We start from the raw sequence: 13,328 nt of genomic DNA on the forward strand, positions 1-13,328 counted from the left end.
GGTGGGTGGGTAGATGGATGGATGAGTGAATGAATGAAATAAAAAAAAAATCATCACTCTGGTAATTATGGACACCAAATGGAGCCTGTTCCTGGTATTTCTTCACATCTGGCTCGGCGCTCAAAGTGAGCTGCTCAAAACAGTAACCACTAGGCACGTGTCTATTAAAATGAAATATTTAATTCAGTTCAGTTCAGTTCAGTTGCTCAGTCGTGTCTGACTCTTTGCGACCCCATGAATTGCAGCATGCCAGGCCTTCCTGTCCATCACCAACTCCCGGAGTCCACCCAAACCCATGTCCATCGAGACGATGATGCCATCCAAATATCTCATCCTCTGTTGTCCCCTTCTCCTCCTGCCCTCAATCTTTCCAGCATCAGGATTTTTTCAAATGAGTCAACTCTTCGGATCAGGTGGCCAAAGTATTGGAGTTTCAGCCTCAACAGCAGTCCTTCCAATGAACACCCAGGACTGATCTCCTTTAGGATGGACTGGTTGGATCTTCTTGCAGTCCAAGGGACTCTCAAGAGTCTTTTCCAACACCACACTTCAAAAGCATCAATTCTTTGGGGCTCAGCTTTCTTTATAGTCCAACTGCTACATTCATACATGACCACTGGAAAAACCATAGCCTTGACTAGACGGACCTTTGTTTGCAAAGTAATGTCTCTGCTTTTTAATATGCTGTCGAGGTAGGTCATAACTTTCCTTCCAAGGAGTCAGCGTCTTCTAATTTCATGGCTGCAATCACCATCAGCAGTGATTTTGGATCCCAGAAAAATAAAGTCAGCCACTGTTTCCACTGTTTGCCCATCCATCTGCCATGAAGTAATGGGACCAGATGCCATGATCTTCATTTTCTGAATGTTGAGGTTTAAGCCAACTTTTTCACTCTCCTCTTTCACTTTCATCAAGAGGCTCTTTAGTTCTTCTTCACTTTCTGCCATAAGGGTGGTGTCATCTGCATATCTGAGGTTATTGATATTTCTCCTGGCAATCTTGATTCCAGCTTGTGCTTCCTCCAGCCCAGCATTTCTCATGATGTACTCTGCATATAAGTTAAATAAGCAGGGTGACAACATACAGCCTTGACGTACTCCTTTTCCTATTTGGAACCAGTCTATTGTTCCATGTCCAGTTCTAACTGTTGCTTCGTGACCTGCATACAGGTTTCTCAAGAGGCAGATCAGGTGGTCTGGTATGCCCATCTCTTTCAGAATTTTCCACAGTTTATTGTGATCCACAGAGTCAAAGGCTTTGGCATAGTCAATAAAGCAGAAATAGATGTTTTTCTGGAACTCTCTTGCTTTTTCAATGATCCAACAGATGTTGGCAATTTGATCTCTGGTTCCTCTGCCTTTTCCAAAACCAGCTTAAACATCTGGAAGTTCACGGTTCACATATTGCTGAAGCCTGGCTTGGAGAATTTTAAACATTACTTTACTAGCGTGTGAAATGAGTGCAATTGTGTGGTAGTTTGAGCATTCTTTGGCATTGCCTTTCTTTGGGATTGGAAGGAAAACTGACCTTTTCCAGTCCTGTGGCCATTGCTGAGTTTTCCAAATTTGCTGGCATATTGAGTGCAGCACTTTCACAGTGTCATCTTTCAGTATTTTAAATAGCTCAACTGGAATTCCATCACCTCCACTAGCTTTGTTCATAGTGATGCTTCCTAAGGTCCACTTGACTTCACATTCCAGGATGTCTGGCTCTAGGTGAGTGATTACACCATCGTGATTATCTGGGTCATGAAGATCTTTTTTGTACAGCTCTTCTGTGTATTCTTGCCACCTCTTCTTGATATCTTCTGCTTCTGTTAGGTCCCTACCATTTCTGTCCTTTATTGGGCCCATCTTTGCATGAAATGTTCCCTTGGTATCTCTAATTTTCTTGAAGAGATCTCTAGTCTTTCCCATTCTATTGTTTTCCTCTATTTGTTTGCACTGATCACTGAGGAAGATTTTCTTATCTCTCCTTGCTATTCTTTGGAACTCTGCATTCAAATGGGTGTATTTTTCCTTTTCTCCTTTACTTTTTGCTTCCTGTCTTTTCACAGCTACTTGTAAGGCCTCCTGAGACAGCCATTTTGCTTCAAGCACTTCCCTCGTGGTCCAGTGGTTAAGAGTTCACCTGCCAATGAAGGGGACAGATTCAATTCCTGCTCCAGGAAGATTCCATACGCTAGGGAGCAATGGAGCCCAAGAGCCACAACTACTAAAGCCCACGTGCCTGTAGCCTGTGCTCCACCCCAAGAAACGCCTGTGCCCTGCAACTAGCATAGCTCTTACTCACAACTAGAGAAAGCCTAGCGCAGCCAAAAATAAAATAAATAAATGACATTTTTAAAAATATTAAATAAAAATTCAGTTTCTCCATTGCACCAGCCACATTTCACCCACTCCACAGCCACACGTGGTGAGCAGCTACGCGTTGGACAGCACAGAGACAGACCATCCACCATCACAGGAAGCTCCATTGGACAGTGCTCTCTGCAGAGATGCTGGTCCTCCTATCGCAGGGCTGCCTAGACCTGTCTCTGTGTACATAGTTCTTGTACTTCGCAGATGAATTAGGAGAAACCATGTAACTCTAAGCCCAGCCAACCTGTCCTTGGCCAAGGCCCTTCTTACACAACCCAGACCTGTGGGGGCCTGGCCCTGTGGTGACAGTTCCTGCCTGAGGGAGGCTGGGGAGTTGCTGCCATTGACATCTGGCTCCTTCAAACTCCAAGCATCTAACAAGCTCCAGATGCACAAGTCGTAGATTTAAAGTCCTGTCAATATGGACACCAGGGCCCGAAATGAAACACTTGGCATTCAATTTGACTAAAATGTTCAACTCACAATTTATTGGTTCAATAAAATGTGAATGCTAGCAGCCAATTTTTAGGTTGGAGCCTCCGTTCATGTTTACATGTGTGTATGAAGAGATAAATACAGGTTTTCAAGCAAAACTATTAATAATAGCAGAGCTAAAAACTGGCTTTCCAAAGAGAGCTTTAGTGATTATAGTAATTTTTTAATGGGCCCAAAACGTGATTCATGCAGAATGTATTGTCACACAAAACCCTTTTCTGAGTTGAGTGATAGAATAAAATTATCGATAAACCACAATGCCTGTGAAGAGTGAAGACATGCTGGCAGAAGCAATTGGAGCCATCAGAAAATAGGAGCCTTCCCAAAGGCTGTGACCTCATCCCTGAGAACTTTCCTCTGGAAGGGCCAGTGGGAACGTGCCAAGATGCAAAGGACGGGCCTTCATGAAAAGTGAAGCATGGCGAGCACTGGAGCTGTGGAGAGGGGTTAGAAAGCAATAACAGCTATATGAAATGTCTGACTCAAGCACAACAGTTGAAAGCAAAACAAAACTTGCCTCTCCCAATCAACAGGAATCATAAAATACTTTAGCTCTCTGACACCAACGTCACCTTTCCCTCTCCTGTTTAAAATGTAAACATGGGAAGGTGAGTAGATTTATTTTTCCCTATTCCTTTCACTAACTACCACTAGAAAAGCCTAAACTTGATACACAAAACAGACTCTGAAAGGTAGAGAGAAAGCAAAAATGTTAGGGAGCTCAGGATCCCAGGAACAAAACAAGGGGTAAGTTTCCTGGGTTGTCTTTGGTCTCATGTATCTCAGACTGGGAGCTGAAGAAGCTAGCAACCCAGAAACACCAGCAAATGAGAGCCAAAATGCCAACAACAAAGGTCTGCTCTCCTTAACCAAAAACCCAGGGATGGGGTAGCCTAGTAAGACAGATAACTTAGGCAATAACTGCCCTAATCCAACCAAACGCCATCCATGCCAACAAAGGCTGAGGGAAGCCTAGACATTCACCCTCCGGAGGTTGTAATGGAACTTACAAGCAAGTGATCTCATCCCTGAGAACTTCCCCAAGCAAGGAAGCAGGACTTTCCTCCCTGCTGAAGGATTACAAATCCTACCCTTACTCCTAGACACAGAGACCTCACAGAGAGCCTGAACCTCCACCCTCAGCCAGCAGTAATGAGGCCTCCCTGCCTCCCCCATGAGAGCGATGGCACAGGAGACCTAGTGCAGAGTCAGGATGGGCATCACGGCCATTGTTACCAGCAGTGCAAGGCCACTCATGCTGTCAGTGAAGACCACGTGGGGAGCAGTGACAGGACATCCCTGCATCCCCTCCCAGCCAGAGAGGCATGGGGGGGGGGGCGTCACAGCCCCACTGCCCACCTGCAGTTACAAGGAGAGACCTTGGGCGTCAACAGAGGCACAATGGTGAAAGCTGGACTTCCACTGGCTAAGAATGAGCTGTGTTCTCTCCTTCACATGCTGGAGTGGCAACAGAGGAATCAGCTAAAGCAGAAGGTCTGAATAAGATTTGGAGTCTCACAACATAGAACCTAAAATGTCCAGGCTTCCATCAAAAATCACTCATCATACCAAGAACCAGGAAGACCACCAGCTGGAAAAGACAATCAACAGATGCCAACAACACTGGGATGACAGAAATGTTTGAACTGTCTGACAAAGATGTTAATGCAGCCCTCATCAAATGCTTCAATAAGCAATTATGAACATACTTGAAAGTAATGAAAAAAGTAGAGTCTCAGCAAAGAAATAGAAAGTGAAAGCAAAGTCACTCAGTCATGTCCGACTCTTTGCGACCCCATAGTCTGTAGCCTACAGGCTCCTGCATCCGTGGGATTTTCCAGGCAAGGGTACTGGAGTGGGTTGCCATTTCCTTCTCCAGGAGATCTTCCCGACCCAGGGATTGACCCCTGATCTCCCGCATTGTAGGCAGACGCTTTACCATCTGAGCCACCAGGGAAGTCAAATACTCATTAAAGAAACAGAAAATATTAAGAAAAACCAATGGAAATTTTAGAATCCCAGATGTCTTTCCAACTGTGTTATATCCATGATGTGGAATATTATTAGGTGGCGCTAGTGGTAAAGAACCCACCTGCCAATGCAGGAGATGTAAGAGAGACACAGGTTCGATCCCTGGGTTGGGAAGATCCCCCAGAGGAGGGCGTGGCAACCCACTCCAGTATTCTTGCCTGGAGAACAGGCCATAGGGTCTCACAGAGTCAGACAAGTCTGAAGCAACTTAGCATGCACATAAAAAGGAATGTGCTATTGATACATGCAGCAACCTGGATGAATCTCCAAAGAATTATACTGAATGGCAAACGCCAATCCTAAAGGTTACACACTATTTGATTCCATTTATATAAAGTTCTTGAAATGAAAAAAATGTAAATGAAGGACAGATTCATGGTTGCCAAAGGTTAAGGAAGGGGTGAGGGTGGGAGAGAAGTGAGTGTGGCTATGAAAGGACAACTTAGGGATATCCAGGTGGTGATAGAAGCGTTGTATACAATTGTCTCCTTTACCTGAGCGGAATAGGTTACAAGCCCCCTCAGGAGATGCCTGAAACCATGCACAGTACCTAACTATGTTTTTTCATATACCTACAGTTTAATTTATAAGTTAGGCACAGTAAGAGACTAACGACAATAATGAATAATAAAACAACAATTATAACAATATACTGTGATGAAAGTTATTTGAATGAGGTCTCTCTCTCTTAAAATACTTTATTGTACAAATTTAATGCCTTTCCCATCTGTAAGTGCTTACCATGTACTGAGGTCATAAGTTTGCAGTTTGAGATGGGACAGCAAAACAAGCACAATTTTCTTTTTTTCTCCACAATTTCCCAGATAGAAGATTTGCTTGGACCGAAGATCTTAGCAACCTCAGTATATGATTGTTTTTCTATCCTTATTGAGAACTTTCATCTTTTCACTTCCAGGAAACACTTTAAGGCTATTCTTTGGCATATCCAAATTGCCAGAATCACTACTCTTGTGCTTTGGAGCCACTGTAAGTAAAAGAAGGGTGACTTGAACACAAGCATCTGTGATACCAGACAGTTGATCTGATAATTGAGATGGTCTCTAAGTGACTAAGGGGCGGAATATGCTGGACAAAGGGATGATTCCCATCCCAAGCAGGACTGACCAGGGTGTGAGATTTCACCATGTGACTCAGAAAGTGAAAGTGTTAGTCCCTCAGTCGCCTGGGACTCTTTGCAACTCCATGGATTGTAGCCCACCAGGCTCCTCTGCCCATGGGATTCTCCAGGCAACAATACTGGAAAATCTCCTTCTCCAAGAGATTTTCCGGACTCAGGGAACAAACCCGGGTCTCCTGCATTGCAGGCAGATTCTTTACTGTCTGAACCTCCAGGGAAGCCCATATGACTCAGAACAGCACACAATTTAAAACTGATGAATTGATTATTTCTGGAATTTCCCATCTAAGATTTTCAGACTGAGACTGACCATAGGTAACTGAAACCCCAGAAAGCAAAATTGTGGATAAGCGGGGAGCACAGTATCATGAAACTAGACCACTTTCTTACACCATTCACAAAAATTAACTCCACATGAATTAACGATTTGAATGTAAGACCTGAAGCCATAAAACTCCTAGAAGAAAATACAGGCAGTAAGCCCATGACATCTGCCTTAGTGACCATTTTTTGGATGTGACTCCAAAAGCAAAGGCAACAAAAGCAAAAATAAACAAGTGGGACTACATCAGACTAAAAAGCTTCTGCACAACAAAGGAAACCAGCAACAAAATGAAAAGGCAATCTACCAAATGAAGGACGCTATTTGTAAATCATATATTTGATAAGGAGTCAATATCTAAAATATACAGAGAACTCATACAACATGATAGCAAAAAAGAATCCAATTAAAAAATGAGCAGAGTATCTGAACAGATATTTCTTCAAAGAAGATATACAAATCGCCAACAGGTATATGAAAAGATGCACAACATCACTAATCACTAGAGAAATACAAATCCAAGGCCACAATGAAATATCACCTCACACCTGTTAGGATGGATGTATTATTATCAAAAAGCCGAGTAATAATAAGTGTTGGTGAGAATGTGGAGGAAAGAGAACACTTGTGCATTGTTGGTGGGAATTTAAATTGATACAGCCACTTATGGAAAACAATATAGAGGTTCCTCAAAAAATTAAAAATAGAACTACTATACAATCTAGCAATTCCACTTCTGTGTATTTATCCAAAGAAAAGGAAAACACTAACTTAAAAAGATATATGCACCCCCATGTCCACAGCACCACTATTTACAATAGCCAAGATACGAAAGAACTTGTGTCCATCAATGGACAAATGGGTGAAAATGTGGTTGCTGTTGTTGTCATTTAGTTACTAAGCTGCGTCTGGAGGAAGTCATATGGGGTTTCTGCTGTTGGTGTTGTTTAGTTGCTAAATCATGTCCAACTCTTTTGCAATCCCATGAACTGTATATAGCCCACCAGGATCCTCTGTCCATGGGATTCTCAGGCAAGAATACTGGAGTGGGTTGTCATTTCCTTGTCTAGGGGATCTTCCTAACCCAGGGATCAAACCTGCATCTCCTGCATTGAGAGGCAGATTCTTTACCTCTGAGCCATCAGGGAAGCCCAAAAATGTGATACATACATACAATAGAATATTATTAAACCACTTCAAAAAATGAAATCTTACCATTTGTCACAACACTGTTGGAGCTTCAGGGCATTAAGCTATGTGAGATAAGTCAGATAAAGAAAGACAAAAACTATATGATCTCACTTATACATGGAATGAAAAAACAAAAATAAACAAAACAATCATAGCTATAGAGAGCAGACAAGTGGTTGCCAGAGATGGAGGATGGACAGTGGGTGAAATGGGTGAAGGGTGTCAAAAGGTACAAATTTCCAGTTTTAAAATACATAAGTCTTAGGGATATAACAACGCACAGCATGGTGACTATGGTTAATAATACCATGTTGCATATTTGAAAGTTGCTAAGAGAGTAAACATTAAAAGTCCTCATCACAAGAAAGAAGCTTTATAACTATGTATGGTGATGAATGTTAACTAGACATGTTGTGATCCTTTCATAATGTATACAAATATCGTCATGCTGTACACCTGAAACGTATATAGTGTTAAATGTCGATGAGACCTCAAAAAGAATAGTTCTGTATCTTGGCTGTATCAGTGCCAATATACTAGTTCCAAATTGTCGTCCTGAACTACAGTTTTACGAGATGCTGCCGTCAGGAGCTATCTCTATATTATTGTAACTCTTGTTGTTGCTCAGTCACTCAGTCATAAGCTACTCTTGCGACCCCATGGACTGCAGCACACCAGGCCTCCCTGTCCTTCGCCATCTCCTGGAGCTTGCTCAAACTCATGTCCATCGAGTCAGTGATGCCATCCAACCATCTCATCCTCTGTCATCCCCTGCTCCTCCTGCTTTCAATCTTTCTCAGCATTGGAGTCTTTTCTAATGAGTCAGTTCTTTGCATCAGGTGGGCAAAATATTGGAGCTTCAACTTCAGCATCAGTCCTTCCAGTGACTATTCAGGACTAATCTCCTTTAGGATTGACTGGTATGATCTCCTAGCAGTCCAAAGGACTCCAAGAGTCTTCTCCAACACCACAGGTCAAAAGCACCAATTCTTTGGTGCTCAGCCTTCTTTATGATCCAACTCTCACAACTCTAGGTAAATCTGTAATTAACTCAAAATTAAAATTTTTAACTTAAAAACTGTAATTAGTGCAAATTCTAAGGTAAACAATTTCATAAATTATGACCAAGTATCTAGTGATTTTGTACTCTCTGCCCTCCAATCAAATACATGTATTCATTAAAGTACAATATTTACTATTACGAAACTGTATTGACTGACAATGGAGTACAAGACTCATTCTCAGTTCAAGGAAACAGCTCTGGTGTGTAGACAAAGGACAGAAGAGGAAGGTCTAAGAAAACACAGCTGTACTTCTTTTCTAGATATTCACTTCAACGTAATGCTTACGCTTCTTAATCATAAGGAGAGCTTGATCTTTAATTAAGGCATTCATCCAAAAGTTTTCTATGCTTACCAAGTGCCTAAGTCTATATTTATTTCATTTACTATTTCAAACCCTTTGAGAACAGGAGGTCTTGACTGGTCAATCATTAAGTCTCTCTCCACCCCCACCCTCAGCTCCAACATTTGTAATGTTGGAGGTCCCCCTCCCACTGTCATCTGAGAACAGCCTGTTATGAATAGAATAGTACCTTGTGATCAGAGCAAAATAACACCATTATCTTGTCATTAATAGATAATGCCTGTTCCTTTAAATCAATATTACTGATGTAGTTAGTACCACAAAAAGCCTATGAGAGACACAGATAGATTCCTGGGCAATGAGTATGTAAGAATTATTTGGAAATTATCATTTCTCTTTTTACTCATCTTCTGCTGCCCGGAACCAATCTGTGTGTCGTATTTGGGGGAAAAAAACAAAAATAATCGGCTGCGGAAATTGTTTTTCCATGCTCTGGCAATGGTACTAAGACCTAGAGATGGAGAATAATGTTTTCTAAGAGAGCATGTGCTTTCTTGAAAATCCACTTGGGAATTTTACCAAAACAACTGCCTCAAAGTCAGCGGCAATTAAGAAGACTGGGAACTCACTGCATATTGCTCAAACCCTGCTGTAAGCATCATGGCTTCGGAATTGGGATCCCATCCTAACTATTCCCAAATCCAAGTTTCTCTAGGGGGAAAGAAGGGGTGAAATTGATGTAACATCTTATGAAGGGAAATCGTTCATAAACTATCTTCAAAGACTCCTTACAAGATACAACAGCCCTTACTCAACACTCCTTTTGATGAATTAAGTGTAAACAAATATTTAAATAGCTATTAAGTTTCCATTCAAATTCCTACACATGGGTTTAATGCTAATAATTAAAGAAAGAAAGCTGGTAAATCATAGGTAGAATATAGCCAAACTCAAAATGCTTGAAAAATAAGTCAGACTTCCTAAAAACATAGAGCACTACTGGGTTTGCTCATCCCTTATGACAAGAAAATGAGAAATTGAAACTAACTCCATTTAAGTATACTTTGCTTTCAACAGATGCTAGAGTTCTTTACTGCCAAGGAGCCAGGCTGGTTGGTTCTGCAGTGCCAAGAACAAAGCATGCGTCTCCACTTGCCTCCCATTCTGTCTGGGCTCCACACTCGATGCCACTAAGGCAGAGTATTCTCCCCTCTACCTCCAACCCGGTGACATATACAAGCAGAAGTCTTAGTTGCTTTTAATTCTTATTTCCTCACCTCTAGTTCTTGAAGGGTACATGAGTCTACACTTTGAGGTCAAAACAGTTACCATCAAGCCTCCAGAACCCTAGCTTTGTACCCATCCCGACAGGGGGTCCCTTTGGTGACATTGTCGTTGTTCAGTTGCCCAGTCATGTCCAGCTCTTCGAAGCCCAGTGGACTGCAGCATGCCAGGCCTCCCTGTCCCTCATCATCTCCCAGAGTTTTCCCAAGTTCATGTCCATTGCATCAATGATGCCATCCAGACATCTCAACCTCTGACACCCTCTTCTTCTGCCCTCAATCTTTCCCAACATCAGGGTCTTTTCCAATGAGTCATCTGTTCACATCAGGTGACCAAAATGTTGGAGCTTCAGCAGCAGCATCAGTCCTTCTCATGACTATTCAGGGTTGATTTCCTTTATGATTGATTGGTTTGATCTCCTTGCTGTCCAAGGGACTCTGAGGAGTCTTTTCCAGCACCTCAGCTTGAAAGCATCAATTCTTCGGCTTGGTGACATTATAAGACCAAATATAATTATGTGATGAGACTGTTGCCCCTTGTACTATGCTGTGCTAAAGTCACTTCAGTTGTGCCTAACTCTTTGTGACCCTGTGGACTATAGCTTGCCAGACTCCTCTGTCCATGGAATTCTCCAGACGAGAATGCTGGAGTGGGTTGCCATGCCCTCCATCAAAGGATCTTCCCGACCCAGGTATCAAGCCTGCGGCCCCTGTGCTCCTGCATTGCAGGCAGATTCTTTACTGCTGAGCCACTGGGGAAGCCTCTGTTGCCCCATAACTGCTATCAAATCAACATAGCAGGGCAGACGAGGAGGGTGCTGCAGACGTGCCATGCCTCGCTGGGTGAAAATGTAGCAGGTGGGCTGGATGTGGTCGACCCCTACTCTTAACCAGACTTGTTTCCCACAGGATTAACACATCTCGGTATCTGCATCTGCACAGAGCTCCACAATTCATAAAACATTTCCCTCCGCATAACATCTTCTAATCTTCACAATCACCCTCTGGGTGATGTCTTGCCATCCCCACAAGAGGAGACAATGATTCAGACAGAGACCCTCTCAAGCCAGTGGCTAGCAAGGTGCTCTCAGGATCCTCTATCTAGTATTCTTGGATAGAGACCTGGGGATTCTCTGTCCAAGTACAATGTTCTGTCCAAGATACCACTGCTGAAATAGGGCAGACCCATTCAGGAGATGCCAAAGCTGGTAGGTTACCCTTGTGCAAAGCCAACCCTTTAAACACAGAACTTATATAGGTTTACGAGACTTCTTGCTATCCTGGAACTCTTCTGCTCAGGTTCAAATTGCTAAGCCCACATCTCAGCATTAGTGTGAATTTGTTAGTCTTTTAACTCTTAGACTATATGGACCACAATGTTTCATCTGAAGAACTTAGAACCTCCTGGATGGATGTTTAACTCTTTTTCACCACAGACGATCCTAAACACCCCATAGATTTCAAAGCCATCTCTGACAAAACATCTGCCAAAATGCTTGAAAGAATTATGGTACCCAGTGAGTGAGACTTTACTGCATTTTTTACAGAGAGAACAAAAAGAAATAACCATCTGAAGTTTTAAAGAATTTATACAGTATTCTCTTTCATTAGACAAAATATATTACCTAGTCTTTGAATTCACCTGAGCAAATAAATTGAGGTGACACTATCCATCCGCTGCACTTTATGTACGTTATGTTTCATGGTGATTTGAATATGACTATAATTCATTAAAGAAGGTGTTTTGTTTCATGTTAACCAATAAAATAGTTCCCAGTAAGTCATTTGAATGAGGAACCCTCAAATGCAATCTTTATCAAAAAGCCAACCCATCTGATTTTATGGGTATCAAAGCCAGACTTATTTTTATTATTTATAAAAATATACTTAATAGCCTTGCACTCTTGCATACGTTGGAAATGTTTTATTGAAACTAGAAAGCCAAGACTGAAAAAGCAAACAAATCTAAGTTACTGTAAATTCTGGCCCAAACAAAAGCAGTCAAATCAGCAAAATTCATGAGAAAACAAGCTCTGGTGAAATTTTCAGGCCATTAATCTATTTCTATGACAGAGTAATAGACCCAGTAGATGGAAGAGAAGTCAGCAACGTAATTTATCTTGATGAAGAAAACTTTTTTGATTTCGTCTTGTACAGCAGAGATTGACTAATTAGAAAAATATTTAGAACACAAAACTACTTGGTAGATGCCCAGCTAATTTAAGAATTATAGCCAAAAGGTGTCTACAAAAAGGTGATGTCAGCAAAACAAAGATGTTTTACAGAATCTCCACCATGAGGACTGCATAAGGCAGTGTTCTAGCCAGATTTGAGAACACCACCCCATTCGGTAGAAAAAGTAGCCCCTTGGACAGGGGCACCCAGGGTGGTGACACGCAGCCTTTCTGCCTTTGAGAGAGTACCTGGAAAACAGTCAGAAGAGGAGAAGGAGGAAATGGGAGCAAGCAGAAGAGATAGAATAAGGAAAAAGAGAAAATGTATGAAAGGAAAGAGTTACCTAGAAGGAAAAAAAATGAATAAGAATAAAGGCTCTTTAGGTCATAGTGAAGGATAAGTCAAATTCAAGCCAATGTCATATCTATAAAGTGTTACTAGCTCAGTCGTGTCCAACTCTTTGTGACCCCAGGCTCCTCTGTGCATGGAATTCTCCAGGCAAGAATGCTGGAGTGGGTAGCCATTCCCTTCTCCAGGGGATCTTCCCGACTCAGAGATTGAACCCAGGTCTCCTGCATGACAGGCTGATTCTTTACTGTCTGAGCCACCAGAAAAGCCCATGATATTTAGAAGAGACTCTTAAAAAGTCACCTGGCTCAGTTGTTAAATGCCAGTTTTTACCAGTCTTTGGTGAAATGAAAAACAATTAGGACACCATAGTTAAATTTGTCATAGAGTTTTTTATTTGAATGTAATGGCTGTCCTTTGTTGTTAAACTCCCCCCCCCGACATACACACATAACGTGGTAGTCATAGTAGGTGATTCCTTGATTTTTTTTTAATGCCCTTACTTGGCAAAAAGAAATATTGATAATTCTATATCAGTCTTCAAAACCATTTTACATATTTTAATGGTCAGTGAAATCCCAGAGTCTAGAAGTCACTGACTTAGTCCACCCTTCTGTCCT

At 41.9% G+C, this 13,328-nt stretch overlaps 1 long non-coding RNA gene across 1 annotated transcript in view; it reads right to left on the reverse strand.

Annotated features, from left to right (window-relative positions):
- Window positions 1–2,820: 2,820 nt before the first annotated feature.
- Window positions 2,821–13,328, reverse strand: part of LOC145516439 (uncharacterized) — a 53,715-nt gene continuing 43,207 nt past the window's right edge. Inside the window, exons 4-5 of the long non-coding RNA XR_014061394.1 lie at window positions 5,628–5,871; window positions 2,821–3,289 (exon numbers count right to left, since the gene is read on the reverse strand). This is a non-coding gene — a long non-coding RNA (uncharacterized LOC145516439). The remainder of the gene's footprint in view (window positions 3,290–5,627; window positions 5,872–13,328) is intronic.

This window comes from Giraffa tippelskirchi, chromosome 8 (genome assembly GCF_054371585.1).
Source record: "Giraffa tippelskirchi isolate mGirTip1 chromosome 8, T2T-mGirTip1v1.2.pri, whole genome shotgun sequence".
In the NCBI taxonomy this organism is placed as follows: domain Eukaryota; kingdom Metazoa; phylum Chordata; class Mammalia; order Artiodactyla; family Giraffidae; genus Giraffa; species Giraffa tippelskirchi.